The sequence below is a fragment of the Marmota monax genome, unplaced genomic scaffold (genome assembly GCF_021218885.2).
Source record: "Marmota monax isolate L192 unplaced genomic scaffold, Marmota_monax_Labrador192_F-V1.1 WCK01_AAM20220418_F8-fsc00002, whole genome shotgun sequence".
NCBI lineage: Eukaryota > Metazoa > Chordata > Mammalia > Rodentia > Sciuridae > Marmota > Marmota monax.
The window spans coordinates 43,167,742-43,182,096 of record NW_026693571.1 but is presented as its reverse complement, the minus strand read 5'-3'; the positions used below and the strand labels follow the sequence as shown (position 1 = coordinate 43,182,096).

At 37.5% G+C, this 14,355-nt stretch overlaps 1 long non-coding RNA gene across 6 annotated transcripts in view; it reads right to left on the bottom strand.

The window, feature by feature from the left end:
• LOC124102550 (uncharacterized) overlaps window positions 1-14,355 on the bottom strand; it is a 77,852-nt gene that overhangs the window by 42,831 nt on the left and 20,666 nt on the right. For 4 of the 6 annotated variants that reach the window (XR_009228177.1, XR_006854895.2, XR_009228176.1 and 1 more), the window contains exon 4: window positions 9,978-10,075. The exons of the other annotated variants lie outside the window; for them this stretch is intronic. This is a non-coding gene — a long non-coding RNA (uncharacterized LOC124102550). The remainder of the gene's footprint in view (window positions 1-9,977; window positions 10,076-14,355) is intronic. 6 annotated transcript variants of the gene reach the window in all.

The following is a 14,355-nucleotide window of genomic DNA, read 5'->3' as shown; positions in this document are numbered from 1 at the left end:
CAGGCTAGTACACTTAATTCAATGTTGTGACATTTTAGGGAAATTACCACAAAAATACTATGGCTATGTGGCAATCATAGGCTGGGTAGGAATGACGTTCCAAAACATATGGCAAGGTTATTCATAAGAACATTTTGAATAAAATTACTTCAGCTGTTTTATGTCTCCTCTGGTTCCCTACAAATTTTAGGACTCGTTTTTCTATTTTGTAAACAGAATAATTATTGATGGGGATTGTGGCGAATCTGTAGATCAATTTGGGTAGTATGGACTTTTAACAATATTAATTCTTCCAACCAATGATCATGGAACATCTTTCATGTGTTTGTGGAATCTTTAATTCCTTTGATCAATGTTTTGTAGTTTTCAATATGCATGTTTTTCATCTCCTTGGTTACATTTATTCCTAAGCATTTTGTATACTATCATAAATGTAATTCTTAAAACTTTTTAGCTAGATGTTATTTATAAAAATGCCATAGATTTTTGTATGTTGATTTTATATCCAACAACTTTACTGAATTCATTCATTAGTTCTAAGAGTTGATTAGAGAGTTTCCGTGTTTTTCTACATACAGAATCATATCATCTGCAAACAGGGACAATTTTAATTCTTTCTGACTTGTATTTCTTTTTCTTGTCTGATTGCTCTTTACAGTACTTCCAGTACTATGTGGAACAGATGTGGAGACCCTGGGCATCCTTAATGGAGTGGATGAGAGTGCACACCAGCCCTCAAAGTAAAGCCTTTCAGGTTCTCCCCATTGATTATGATGCTAGCTATAGGTTTTTCATGAATGGTCTGTATATAATTATAGTACAAATAAAAACATGTATGTATGTACTTTTCCTTAAGAGCACAGGTAAAGACCTAAGATCTAAAGCAGGTTGTGAACTTTGAGTTCACCAGGCTAAACTGTGTAATTTATCTAAAGAGATAATTTGTTGAGTAGAATAAGTGATTAGTTTGCTATGATATTTACCTCCAGGCTGGTCGGAAAAGACAGATGAGGGAAATTATGTAAAGGGGCACCTTGTCCTCACTCACCCCTATCCTGCTACCCTCAGATGTTAACCATCAGAAAGTGAAGCAAAAAAGAGTTGGGCCCTTTGATTCTGAAGAAAGCCATTTGGAAGGTCAGAGGCCAAGGATAATTAAGGGAACCTAATAGAAAAACCACTATCTCCTTTCTGATAAAAGGTAGGAAATTAAAGACTTAGTTACTGATATATAAAGCATGTGCACACGTGTCTTAAGGTAAAGTTAAATGAAGTCCCAAATTAGTGCCTGACAAGTAGAACTTAGAAGTAAGTTTTTTGACTCTAAAAACAAAAACAAAAACAAAAGTGAATTGTATTTTATCTAGAGAGTAAATCCATTTTTATCTATTTCTTACTTCTACTTGCATACTTAAAGAGAAAGAATTTGATATAGTTTGCTGTTAATGTCAGGTATAAAATAATAGTGTTGAAATGGAAATTAAAACCAGAAAAGAAGAAAGAAACAAATATTCTGACCACAAAGCATAATACGGTTACTGTCACTGAGCTCCACGTTTGGCCTCAAGCTTCTTGGCAGCTAAGACCAAAGGAAAACAGTGAGTTATATAACGCCAATGGAAAAAAAAAAAAATACAGATGCTTCCAGGGAGAAAATCTTTGTTTCTGGTAGTAACTTCCAAAAAGCATTCATCACCGGATTAAACAATAATTGATAACAGTCGAGGTCCTGTGGAAGGAGTTGCTTGCATTTGGATTTCTTAATGATTGCAAATATTTTATCTTGACAAATTTACTGTTCAACCCTTATGTAAGAGAGGTTAATATGTATGCTGGTGATGCTACCATTGTGCAGTTGCAGAAAAACATAAGGAACATGGACAAAGTGTGACAGTATTACTGAAGTGTATTCATAAGCAAATATTACTTTTATTTATTTTTTTCTTCTGCAGTGCTGAGGATTGAACCCAAGACCTTAAGCATGCTAGAACTAGGCAAGTGCTCTACCATTGAGCTACATGCCCCACCCAAACATTACCATTTTAAACAAAGATAGATGCCAGTCCATGGTGGCATCCAATAGAACTGGTTTTCATTTTCAGATCCATTAATGGGTATACAGAACTGTCACCAAGTGTTCAAAAAGAACAATGGTGTCAATGGGATTTTAAGGTACTTCTCATATTTTACTATAGTTCAAAGCTTTTGGGAGGGCCAGGGGCTTGTTTCCATTTTAATGTCAGAAGTAAAGGATGGGTTTATTCTTCTTCTGTGAAATGATAGAGAAAAGTGCGCCTGCCCAGTGTGACACTGGCACATGGGAGGAGGCCATGGGAAAGGTTAGGAGAGGAAGATAGAGGCTTATGCCAAGGGCAAACAGGGATGCAGGTATCTGTGAAAGGAGGCCACCAGATGCTGAGGAAGGACTCAGGAAAAAACATGAGCAGACTTTCAGGGGAAAGGTGCATTTGAGGAAGAAATGATTGATTTTGCTAAAAATTCTGCTTAAATGTTGAACTCAAGAACAAATAGAAGGCCATGTGTGGTGGTGCATGCCTGTAATCTCAGTGACTCAAGGAGGCTGAAGCAGGAGGATCTCAAGCTAGAGGCCAGCCTCAGTAATTTTTATGTGTCTCCCTAAGATACTTAGACAGACCTGTCTCAAAATAAGAAATAAAAAGTTCTGGGGACGTGGCTCAATGATAAAGTGCCTTTGGATTCAATTCCTAATACCAAAAAAAAAAAAAAAAGGACAAATAGAAAACAACTACTTATTGAGAAACTACAGGAATTCTAGAAACCCAAGGGGTCAACTAGGGTTGAAGAAAAGATGCACAATTCTGGAATATATATATATATATATATATATATATATATATATATATATATATATATATATATAGTGAGAACAGAAGCAATGCTATCCTCTGAAGGGTTTAAGGACTTGTGACTATTGCTGCCACAGCCAAATGAACTGTATAGGAAAAGGATCCTATAGTTGATTTGGTACCAAAATAGAGAAAACCAAGAAAGACAAAAGCAGCCACTTACATAGCAAAACACAGTACTGGATGTCACTCACTTGAGTGTGAGCCCCTTTTCACCAACCCCTGGTTCTGTGACAGGGGACAAGCCACAAAACTTGCAGACTCAGATCTTCACTCATAAGATAACAGAATTACAAGGAGAATTAAATGGAATGATGTGAACAATATCTAACATGGTGCCATCCGCAAGAAAGATTATTGGCACATTTAGAAAGCACTGGAGGAAGGAGAGAGATGAGAAGAAAAGGAAGGAGAGAGGAAGGGAGAGAAGGAGGATAAGTAAAGGGTCCACACACAGAAACCACTACCTTCTTTCTGATAAAGGGTAAGAAATCAAAGACAAAGTTACAGGGTAGGTGCTCAGAGCGCATGTTCACCTGTGTGTGCTTTCATGCAAATTAAATGAAGATCTAAAGGAAGGAAGGGAGGGAGAAAAAGAGGAAAGAAGGAAGGAAGGACAGAAGGAAGAAAGAAGGGAAAGAAATGCCTTTTGGGGAGCCTGAAAAGAACCACAGAGTCTAATGAGCTAGAGGAGAGAGCCCAGGACCATTGGAAGTCTTCGACTCAAAGTGCCCCTTCAAGATTATTGAATTCAACTCCAATTTTGCAGATGGTGAAACTGCAGCTCAAGTGGTACAAGCTCAAGGTCATTCTGCAAGTTGTCAATAGGTCTTTTCTCTGGACAAAGCTTATGCTCACTTTAGAAAAGAAAATTAATGTCAAACAAGGTTGTTTGTCTGACATTAATTTATTTATGACTATAGAGGATGAGCCTTAGCTGGGCTGGCCTAAATTTCCCAAAACTTATCACCTGACTTTCTTACTTGTTTGGGGCCTAGTCATTTAAAGACTTCCTCCTACATTTAATGGATAGTGTTTCATATTCTAGTTAAATTCAAAGAATCTATTGAATACTTGATTCATTATTAGACTGCCAAGACTGGGCATGTAGTTTGGGGGAGTAAATAATTATTACCTCTTTGTTACTTTAACCACTGCCTCTAAAGACAGTTTAGCCCAGACATGTCAATTAGTACCAGAATCATTAGTTCTTAGCAGCCATGGATTCTTGATACCTTTTCCCTGATTAGAGCCAAATCCTAGCAGCTGCAATCACAGAAATCCTTTTCTATGCCCTGTAAACTGATTGATATTTTTTTAATTGTAACTGGAAAGAATTTCTCAAAGAAAAGATTTATTTTTTCCCCTTGAGGAAATTATGTGTTCCCGCCAATGAGGCATATTGTTGAATGTGTTTATTTGTAGAGTGTAAGAACATGTTTCATTTCTTTCTTTCATTATCACAAAGTCCAAAACACTAAAAATAATACTTAGAATTGGATTTTGGTTGTGTTTATTTTTTTCATCAGCATATGCAACTACATCTACTCAGGTCATCTTAGGAAAATGTCAGAGTACTCTGTTCTACTTTATAAGCTGATTTCTCAACTTTTCATTTAGTGACCACTGTCAGTCTCACTTAAATCCACAAACACTACGTAGGTGTTTTTAGGCCTTTTGAATCATCTTTAAGTGCCAGACATATAAGAAGTTTGACATCTAAATAAGGACATAATACTCAAATGGTTTAAAAGATAATTACAAGAAAAGACATCATTCTGCCTTCCTTAATGAATAGATTACTAGATGCGTAATTTAGTTAACAAGTGCTGAGCTAAGAAGGCTATAAGATCGTCAGGGAAGACGTACAGCTTCATTGTCATCATCGCCATTACCACATTATGCTTAACATGTGTAAAGAGCTTATCATGTGCTATAATTAAGTTTATAGCATTTATATAATTTAACTTTCACAACAACCTACAAGATAGGTAATATTCTCCTAATTATCAGATGAGGATATTGAAACTCAGAAAGGTTAAATTAACTTGTCCAGGGTCACACAGAAAGTAACAGATTTGAATCCAGACATCTGGCTTCAGAGTATGGACCTAAAGGAGATCCCCAAAAGGAGTAAGATTTGAGCCAGGCAGGGTGGCACATGCCAGTAATCCCAGCAATTCAGGAGGCTTAGGAAGGAGGATCGCAAGTTTGAGGCCAGCCTTAGAAATTTAGCAAGACCCTGTCTCAGAATAAAAATCAGAAAGGAATGGGGATGTAACTTAGTGGTAAAGCACACCTGGGTTCAATTATCATGGAAAAAAATAAGATTTGATTTATGTTTCCAAGGCTGGAAAAGATTCTACCAACTGGTGGGGAAGGGTATAAGCAAAAGCAAACTGGTGAGATAAACCACAGTTCGCCTGGAGTGGGGAAATAGAGATTGAAAGATTGGATGGTTTATCTTATTAGTAACCACCATGATAAAAAAAAAAAAATGTCCACTGAAACTTGTAACAAGAACTAGATAATCAAAGTGACATTTGAGAAGATTAATCTGGCAATAAGATGGATTCAAATGGCTTGGAGAACTAGTTTGCAGACTTTGGTGATAAGGCAAATTTGCAAACATAAAGCCTTGAACAAGTGATTTGGGGAAGGAAGAGGTAAATGAGAAAGAGTACAAAAATAAGCATCATATCTCAGCCATTGAGTTCTAGCCCACAGTCAATAGATCTTGATCCTGACTACACATTAGAATAAACTATGAAGCATTTAAATTTCACATGTGACAAGCGTGATCTAGGATCTCTAGGAGAAGTTCATGAGTGCATATGCTTAAAAACCCCCATGAGTCTTTCGACTGTAAAATGAGGGTTAAAAATTACTGACCCAGGACAAGATGATCTGTAGAGCTACCGCTCAAACTCTGGAAAAAGAAAATAGAATAATCAGAAGTGAAAGTCAGATTGCAGAACAGAGCAGAGTTCTTGGAAGAAATAACCCCAACAAACATGTGGAGGTGTCAGGGACACAAAATAGCAGAAATGGGTTGCCAAGACAAGACTGGCATATTAGACCCCCCAAAAATCTTGAGAAATAGAGGAGACGTTATGGTTTAGAGCAGAAATTCTGCAAGTGTGATCCCCAGACCAGTAGGTTAGCATCAGCTGAAAACAAAATTCCTGAATTGCACCTGACCTGCTGAACGCAAAACTCTTGGTGATGGGCCCAGAGATGTGGTGTTGACATGTCTCCAGCCTGGAGGTAACACATACTTAAATTTGAGAACCACTGGTCTAGAATTGCTAGCAAGCACAGGGGAGGATTAAGAGGAGGATATCTGGACCTGAAATTGTTTCCAGGATCCCATCAGAATCTTATTACTTCACCACACCCTGTACCACAAAGGAAGTTTCATCCGACACTAAAGAAATGATATTATCCAGATAGTACTTTCTGACAGCAAAACAGCAAAATTAGAAATCAACAAGAAGTCTATAAAAGAAAAAAGGAAAAAAGGAGAAGCTGGGCATGGCTGTTATGTGCCTGTAATTCACCTATACAGGAGGCCAAGGTAGGAGGATAGCAAGTTGGAGGCCGACCTCAGCAACTTAGTGATGCTCCTTCTTACATAAGTAAAATTAGAAACTTAAAAAAAAAAAAAAGTTTTAAATAATTTATGGTGCAGATAAAAATCATATTGGAAATTATATAATACTTATAACTGAATGCTGACAAAAACCTACATATCAGTTCTGCATGACATAGATAAAATAATACTTAACTAGGCATTTAATGTCATAATTAAAAACTAAGAAAATTCAGAGGTGAAATATATCATTTTCTAAATTTATTAAAATCAACTCAAGGAGAAATACTGAACTTGAATTGACTTATAAGCATCATATCAACAGTTCTGAAGGAGTGATCACAGACAGGAAACAGTATTACTTGGGAATGTGTTAAAAAATGAAAATTTTCAGGCCCCACCCATTCCTACTAAATCAGAAACTTGGAGTCGGGGACTCAGCAATCTTTTAGCAAGTCTTCCAGGAAATTCTGTTATAGTTAAAACTACAAACTTTCATGAAGTTAGTGATGCTTTGTACATTGAAAGATATTGTTCATTTCAATATAATGAAGATACTGAAATCATTGCAGTTTTATTTCTTTTAAATCTCTGGTTAATAACAGATCTTGCTTAGAATCATTATGTGTGTTTGGGTTTTCACAGGTGAAGTTAGTGATGGTTGTGGTATTGTGTATTGCCTAAACTATTTTGCCCCCACTTACTTTTGAAGAAGAGTATAAAAATCTGTGTGTCCTACAGTCTGCACTTCAGAATGGCAGCCCAGTACCTCTAACTGGCCTGTATCCAGCTTTGATTTCACGGATTTGGATCATCTGGATGATACCTCTAGAATATTGTCATGTTTGCCTTAATGACATTCTCAAATAACCCATGGCCAGAACACCTGAAAGACAAATATTTGGGGTTTATACCATTTTTGTGCCTGCTTGCTTTAAATAGAATTTACACATTTCCACTTTGCCCTAAGACTTGCTGGCAATGAGGTGCTGACGAAATGCCATCTTGACCCCTCTTGGTGGCTACCATTATCTGCCCAAAGGAATCTAACGGTCACAACATGACCAAATCAGTCGGGACCAGTTCACATTAAGTAGATTCAAGAGAGAATGAAAAAGAGAAATTGAACACAGTGAATATAGACAATTCTTTTAAGAATTTTTGTGAAGGTGACCGCAGGCATAGAGCTATAGTTGGAAGGGAAAGTGAAGTGAAGGAACACAATTGCATTATTTCCAAATAGTCAATTAAAAAAAGAAACCCTTCCATCTCTATTCTTTTTAAAAACAAAATATTCTCCCAATATATTGAAAGCATCACCCCCCAAAAAAATGTTCAAAAAAAGTGTTGTTTTAACTTAACTCACATGTTAACCAGTTATATTCTACATTTAAATGTGCACCATCTATCATCCAAAGAAATTTGATAAATTTAGGAAGCATATTTAAATTTTTTTTTAAAGAGAGAGGGAGAGAGGGAGAGAGAATTTTTTTTTAATATTTATTTTTTAGTTATCGGCGGACACAACATCTTTGTATGTGGTGCTGAGGATCGAACCCGGGCCACACGCATGCCAGGCGAGTGCGCTACCGCTTGAGCCACATCCCCAGCCCACATATTTAAATTTTAAGAATCACTTTTTAAGCATCTAGAGTTTTAGCCACTGGAAAACAGGACAGAGTCTTGGGCTTTCCAGTGAGGGTGTTATTCTGTTCCACTTTTTTTGGAATGCCATTCCCCTCAAAGCACCACAAACAAACTTTCAACACTTTTTGTTCTTTGGAGTATTCTGTTTCCATAACTTCAGGTCAAGGGAAGCTTGGGAAAGGAATTTTTTTTCTTTTTCTTTTTTTTTTTTTTTTTTTTTGTTTAATGAATCTTTTTCTTTTTCCAAAAGCTTAATCCCGATCCATTAGAATGCTTAATTTTCTTCTACAAAAAAATATACCCCACGGTTATTTTCCCTGGCAAATTAGCCAGGCACAAATAAATTCTGAGTTTTCATGGTCTGACTTCAATTTTTTTTTCTTTTACAATTCCCTGCCTGGCAGAATTCTTAAATTGAAAACTGACTCACATAGACTGCCCAGTTAAGCATTCTAATTGAAAGAACTGACTGTTCAGGTGACACTAGGTTGTCGTAAAGAACAAGGTGAAGTTCCAAACATTTAATCTAGAGAAGAGGATCACCCAGCCAGAATAAAAATTAAGTATTCTCAGATGGGGCACATTCTAAACATGTCTAGCCCACTATCCAGATGTTTTTATGAAAACATCTCCAAATTGGTTCCTTTTGGGAAGCATAATTTTGAAGCACTAATGAAAACAAACCTTTACTTTTCATCAGATCTAATAAATTGTTCCATTTTATTAAACAAAACACTTATTCTGCATTTGTCTTTTTCTCACATTTAAAGTCTCCTTTATAATAAATATTTGGATTCAAGGAATCATGTCTAAGAGAATCAGAGATTCTTGAGATTTTTAAAATATAATTTTTGAAAATCATCATTGGTAAGGGATGAGAATGTTTAATACAAACCTTTTACCTCCCTTCAGTTTCTTAAAGGACCTGAACATTCAGTTCTCTCATCTGATTGTCACAAGAATCCTCTGAGAAAGGCAATCATTGCTATTTTTCAGATAAGAAAACTGAAGTTCCAAAATGTTAAAGAACTTGCTCAAGATCACACAGCTAGTAAGTGCCAGTGGCAATATCTGAGGTATGGACTCCAAATTCCAAGCCCCATGGTCCTTTTATAACATCACTTAATGTCCCATTTAGGGATCTAAGCCGAAGACAGTAGGTTCCTCAGGCTATCCCTGTTTCTGAGGGCTTACAAATCAATCCTTTGTTAGTTTACCTAGGGATTGCATTCCAGACTGGCCTTCCAAATAGGCTACCAAAGTCCATGCTTCTGACATAATATGGAGTCTAACGATTTAGAAATGATGCAAAGAAATATCTCTAGCCAATACTGCATTCAAAGTACATATCAAACAACAAAAAACAATCTCTAATTACTAACTCATCAACAGTAGAAGAAAAAGCTTATGTAGCTTATGTTTGATAGAAAAGAGATCAAGCCCTAGTGTAATAAAGCAACAGCAATGACCGCTACTTTACCAGAGCTCAGAATGCTTTCAGGTCAAGGTGACAGATGAGACACATATGCTTGCATCTCATTCCTTCCCAAATCCCATAGGAAGATATGAAAAAGGTCTTTTTGAAGAAAAAAATCCCTAACAGCACTGGAAACAAGGAAAAGTATAATCAGTAGACAAGAAATTTTAAGGAAATAAAAAGCAGATGGGATCAGACCGATAGAAAAGCCAAACCAGAGAAAACTTCCAGACACAATTGGTGTGGGAAAGCTATCTCCCCAAAAGTCACTCTCTCTAAGGACTCCATCAGAGAGAAACTGCAGGCTCTGGAGCCACAAATAGGAGAAGCAGAAAAAACTATGAGATCATCGCGATCATAAATTAAGAAATACCTGCAGAATGGCTGAAGCGGCTGCATCTCTTCTCTGCATGACTGTGGATATCTTTTGGCTGAAGTAGTTCCTCCAGAGGACCTAACTAGGCAGAATTCCTAAAAGAGGCCACAAAAGAGAAGCACAGCAAGGTATTATTTCATTCTAGACATCTACAATGGACACACATACTCACAAAAGGGAGCAGACTGACCGCTCAAGATACCACTTGACAATTACAAGATCTAATAAAAGAATTTCCAGGGGCCCAGGAATATATTAACACAGTGGTAGAGCTTTTGCCTAGGATGCATGTGGCCCTGGGTTCCATCGCCAGCACCAAAGGGACAAAGAGTTTCCTGAAGGATTAAGATATCAGACAAGTATACCAGAATAATGGCATTACTAAAAATCAGCAATAATAATCCACCAAATGTAATAAAAGATCATATTTAATAACAATAATGAAAGCTTTTTATATACATGTATTTAAGAATGATCAAACAAGAAAGAAGAAACTGCATAAAACTCTTCTGTAAAACTGTGAATAAATACCAAAATACATTATTCCTTTGTGTCCAGACAGATTCCATTGGTTGAGATATCGATTTTTGCTAAGGTGATACTCAATGAAATTCTTAAGAAAATCCAAGGTATTTTCAGTGGAACTTGAAAAAGTGATTCTAAAATTTACTTGTAATAATAAATATGACAAAACAAGAGCCTAACAATTGATAATTGTTAATAAGAAGAAGAATGATGATGTCAATACCAAAGTGAAATATAAAGGCATGCTAATTAAAACATGAAATCCATATTTAAAATAAGATTCACTAGGGAGGATGCGTGGGAGCAGGAAAGATGGTAGGATGAAATGGACATCATTACCCTAGGTGCATGCACATATGGTACAACACTACATCATGTACAACCAGAGAAATGTAAAGTTGTGCTGCAATCGTGTATAATGAATCAAAATTCATTCTGCTGTCATATATACCTAATTAAAATAAATTAATTAATTTTAAAAAATACAGATTCACAGATACAGATATAGACAGAGACTTATATGTAGATAAACACACATACACACACACACACACACACAACTCCAGAATGTGTTCTATGACCACAAAGGTGAAGGACATACATGAACCAAGGAAATAGTGGATCTTCCTAATCCTTGCATCCCCATGGCATTGGGATCAGCTGATCTTAAGGGGCCACTAGAAGCTGGAGGTGGATGAGCTCATGCAATTCAAGAACACTTTAAGTGTCCTGTGGAATATTCATACAGACTAAATGGATGTAATCTCTGATAACATGATGTATACATTAAACACTAATAAAGCACTTATGGATTTTTGTTTTGTTTTGTTTTGTTTTTTTTAAATAATGGGACACAGTTAGCTCTTTCCTTTAGGCACCCGTGAATTTTGACCTAGTATTAATATCTGAGAAAATTCTTGCACTATGAACTTGTAGACCAGGATTTCTCATCTAGATGCTATGGAAATTTGGGGGGCACCTGATTCTTAGTTGTGGAGGATGATCCTGTGCATTGTATGATATTTAGCAATATCCCTGGCCTGACTTTTATCAGTAAATCAGATCATGTTTCTCCCTTCTTCAAAGCCTTCCAATGACTTCCCATCAATTTAACAGTAAATCCAAATTCTTTACTGTGCTATGGTTGCCTAAAGAATCTACCACACAGATCTTTAGCCTCTAATGTGAGTAGAACTGTCCTCCCACTTCAGAGTTGTGGCAAACAAAAATGTCCCTGGTCATTGTCAGATGTTCTGTCCTGTGACAAATTGCCTCCAGTTGAGAACCACAGCTGTGAACAACAGAAAAAGAAGAGCACCCAACAGTGTCCTTGGATGGCCTCTTGCCAATATTGCTAACGACCATCTCAGATGGACCCTCTATGTTGAGAAGCACTGCGAGGTCTTACTTCATTCTAGACATCTACAGTGGACACACATACTCACAAAAGGGAGCAATGTGGCCTTTTCACATTATCTCCTCGTCAAAAGATTTCCCACTCTCTGAAAGTCTAGGACTGGAGATTATTATTTTACCCTCTTTTCTCAAACCTCTATCAGATCAGCCCCAATCCTCACTTTGATCTAGTGGTTTTACTTCTTACTTCAATTTGAATCTGAAAATATTTTCCTCTTTGTTCTACCAGCATTTATGTGTCAGCGCCTCTACATTTGAGCTTTCCTCCTGTTCAATGAACCATCTCACCCTGTTCTTAGGTAAGGTCAGCTCATCCACTTATGCTCTGAAGCCCTTTTCCAGAAGGCTACTCAAAGATTAGCTCCTGCAATAGGAGCCCCTTCTTCTGCATATCCAACTTCCCTTCTACTCTGAATCATTCTCACAGAAATAGAAACATGCTAACACTACTGCCTTCTCTGCTCCCTTTATCACAATTTCCTCCAAACAACTGTCTCTGCTCTCTGTCTGTACTTGCTCACCGCCTGTTCTCCATCCATCTGCCTTTTCTCCTACTGTTCTGATAAACCCACCCTTGTCATGATCATCGAGACCTACATCTTGCCTAATCCAAAAGTCAGTCTGTTTAGAGTCCTCATCAATTTCTCCGCAGCACGTCGTGACATAGTTGATCGCTTCTTTCTTAAAACACTTTCCTCCCGTTTTCTCTGGGACACCACAACTTCCAGTTCTTCCACATCAGTTAGCTACTGTTTTGCCCTCTTTCTGTTCCTCACCTGTAAGAGTTAGTTCCCAAGGGTCTGCCCTCAGTTTTGTCTCTCTTCTCTACTACATCTCTACCCTGGAAATTTCTCCAGTGTTCATTCACTCACACATCCAGATAGCTCCATAAATACCCAGTATCTACTGGGTATTTCAAACCTAGCATACATACAACCGAGTCCCTGATTTAACCCCAGCCTCCCCGACTGCTATCTCAGCGAATGAGAAAAGATAGTATCATTCAATTGCTCAATCCCAACACTCCAACGTCATACTTAACTCTTCACTACCAGCATTCAATCCATTGGCAGACTCTTAGCTCTGTCTCCAAAATCTTCCAGAACCTTACTCCATCTCCTAATTTCTGTAGCAACTACTCTAGTCAAAAGTCTTTACCTTTCAACTTAGATTCATGTGATATCCTGCTATACCCCAAAAGTCTGTTATTCGTGGAGGAGTTGGAGTGACATTTTTGTAAGTAAATCAGACCACCTTTCTCCCTTATTCAAAACCTTCCAATGACTTCCTTCAATTGACAATACATACAAATTCTCAGCCATGCTGTGCCTGCCATGGAACACACACACACAGATCTCCAGTCACAGAGCGCATAATTGATTGAAAGTCCTTGCTTCTACACTCTGAAATTCATCACTGTTTTGCATTAGGACACCTTTCCTACCAGTTGTCCCCAGCCAGTGACTGACAATAAAGAAGACTCACTCCTGGGAAACACAAGACTCCTCTGATGGCCATCTTGGGCTCAAGGACTCGTCAATGACCTTGATGAACCCTCCTTCTACCACACAGCAGTCTAGGACACTTCCAGCCACATTTCCTCCTTCTCTTCTTTGCCCAAGGTCAATTTGCATCATAGTATCACAGTCTCAGGCCTCTCCCAACCTGCACTGGACCCTCCTCATTTTCTCCCACCCAGGTATCCACTGAATAAAACCCTTCCATGTTTAATCCCATTTTTACATTTGATTCTTGGAGAATTCAGACCCACACCCAGTCTGCATTGCTCTTTATGACCTGGTTCCTCTCTGCTTCACTTCTCTCTCCTTTATAAATAGTGCTCTGTCCGCTATAGTAACAAAAATGGTATGGTACTGGCACCAAAATAGACATGTAGACCAATGGTACAGAATAGAAGAAACAGAGACAAATCCACCTAAATACAGTTATTTCAGACAAAGGCACTAAAAACATACATTGGCGAAAAGACAGCCTCTTCAACAAATGGTGCTGGGAAAACTGGAAAATGTGCAGCAAAATGAAATTAAACTCCTATCTCTCACCATGCACAAAACTCAACTCAAAATGAATCAAGAGCGTAGGATTAGACCACAGACCCTGCATCTAATAAAAGAAAAAGTAGGCCCAAATCTTCATCATGTCATATTAGGTCCTAACTTCCTTAATAAGACTCCTTCAGAGTAAGAAATAAAATCAAGAATCAATAAATGGGATTGATTCAAAGTACAAAGCTTCTTCTTAGCAAAAGAAACAATCACTGAGGTGAAGAGAGAGCCTACAAAATGGGAGCAAATTTTTACCATACACACATCAGATAAGGCACTAATCTTTAGGATATATAAAGAACTCAAAAATCTCAACACCAAAAAAAAAAACCCAATTAACAAATGGGCTAAGTAACTGAACAGACACT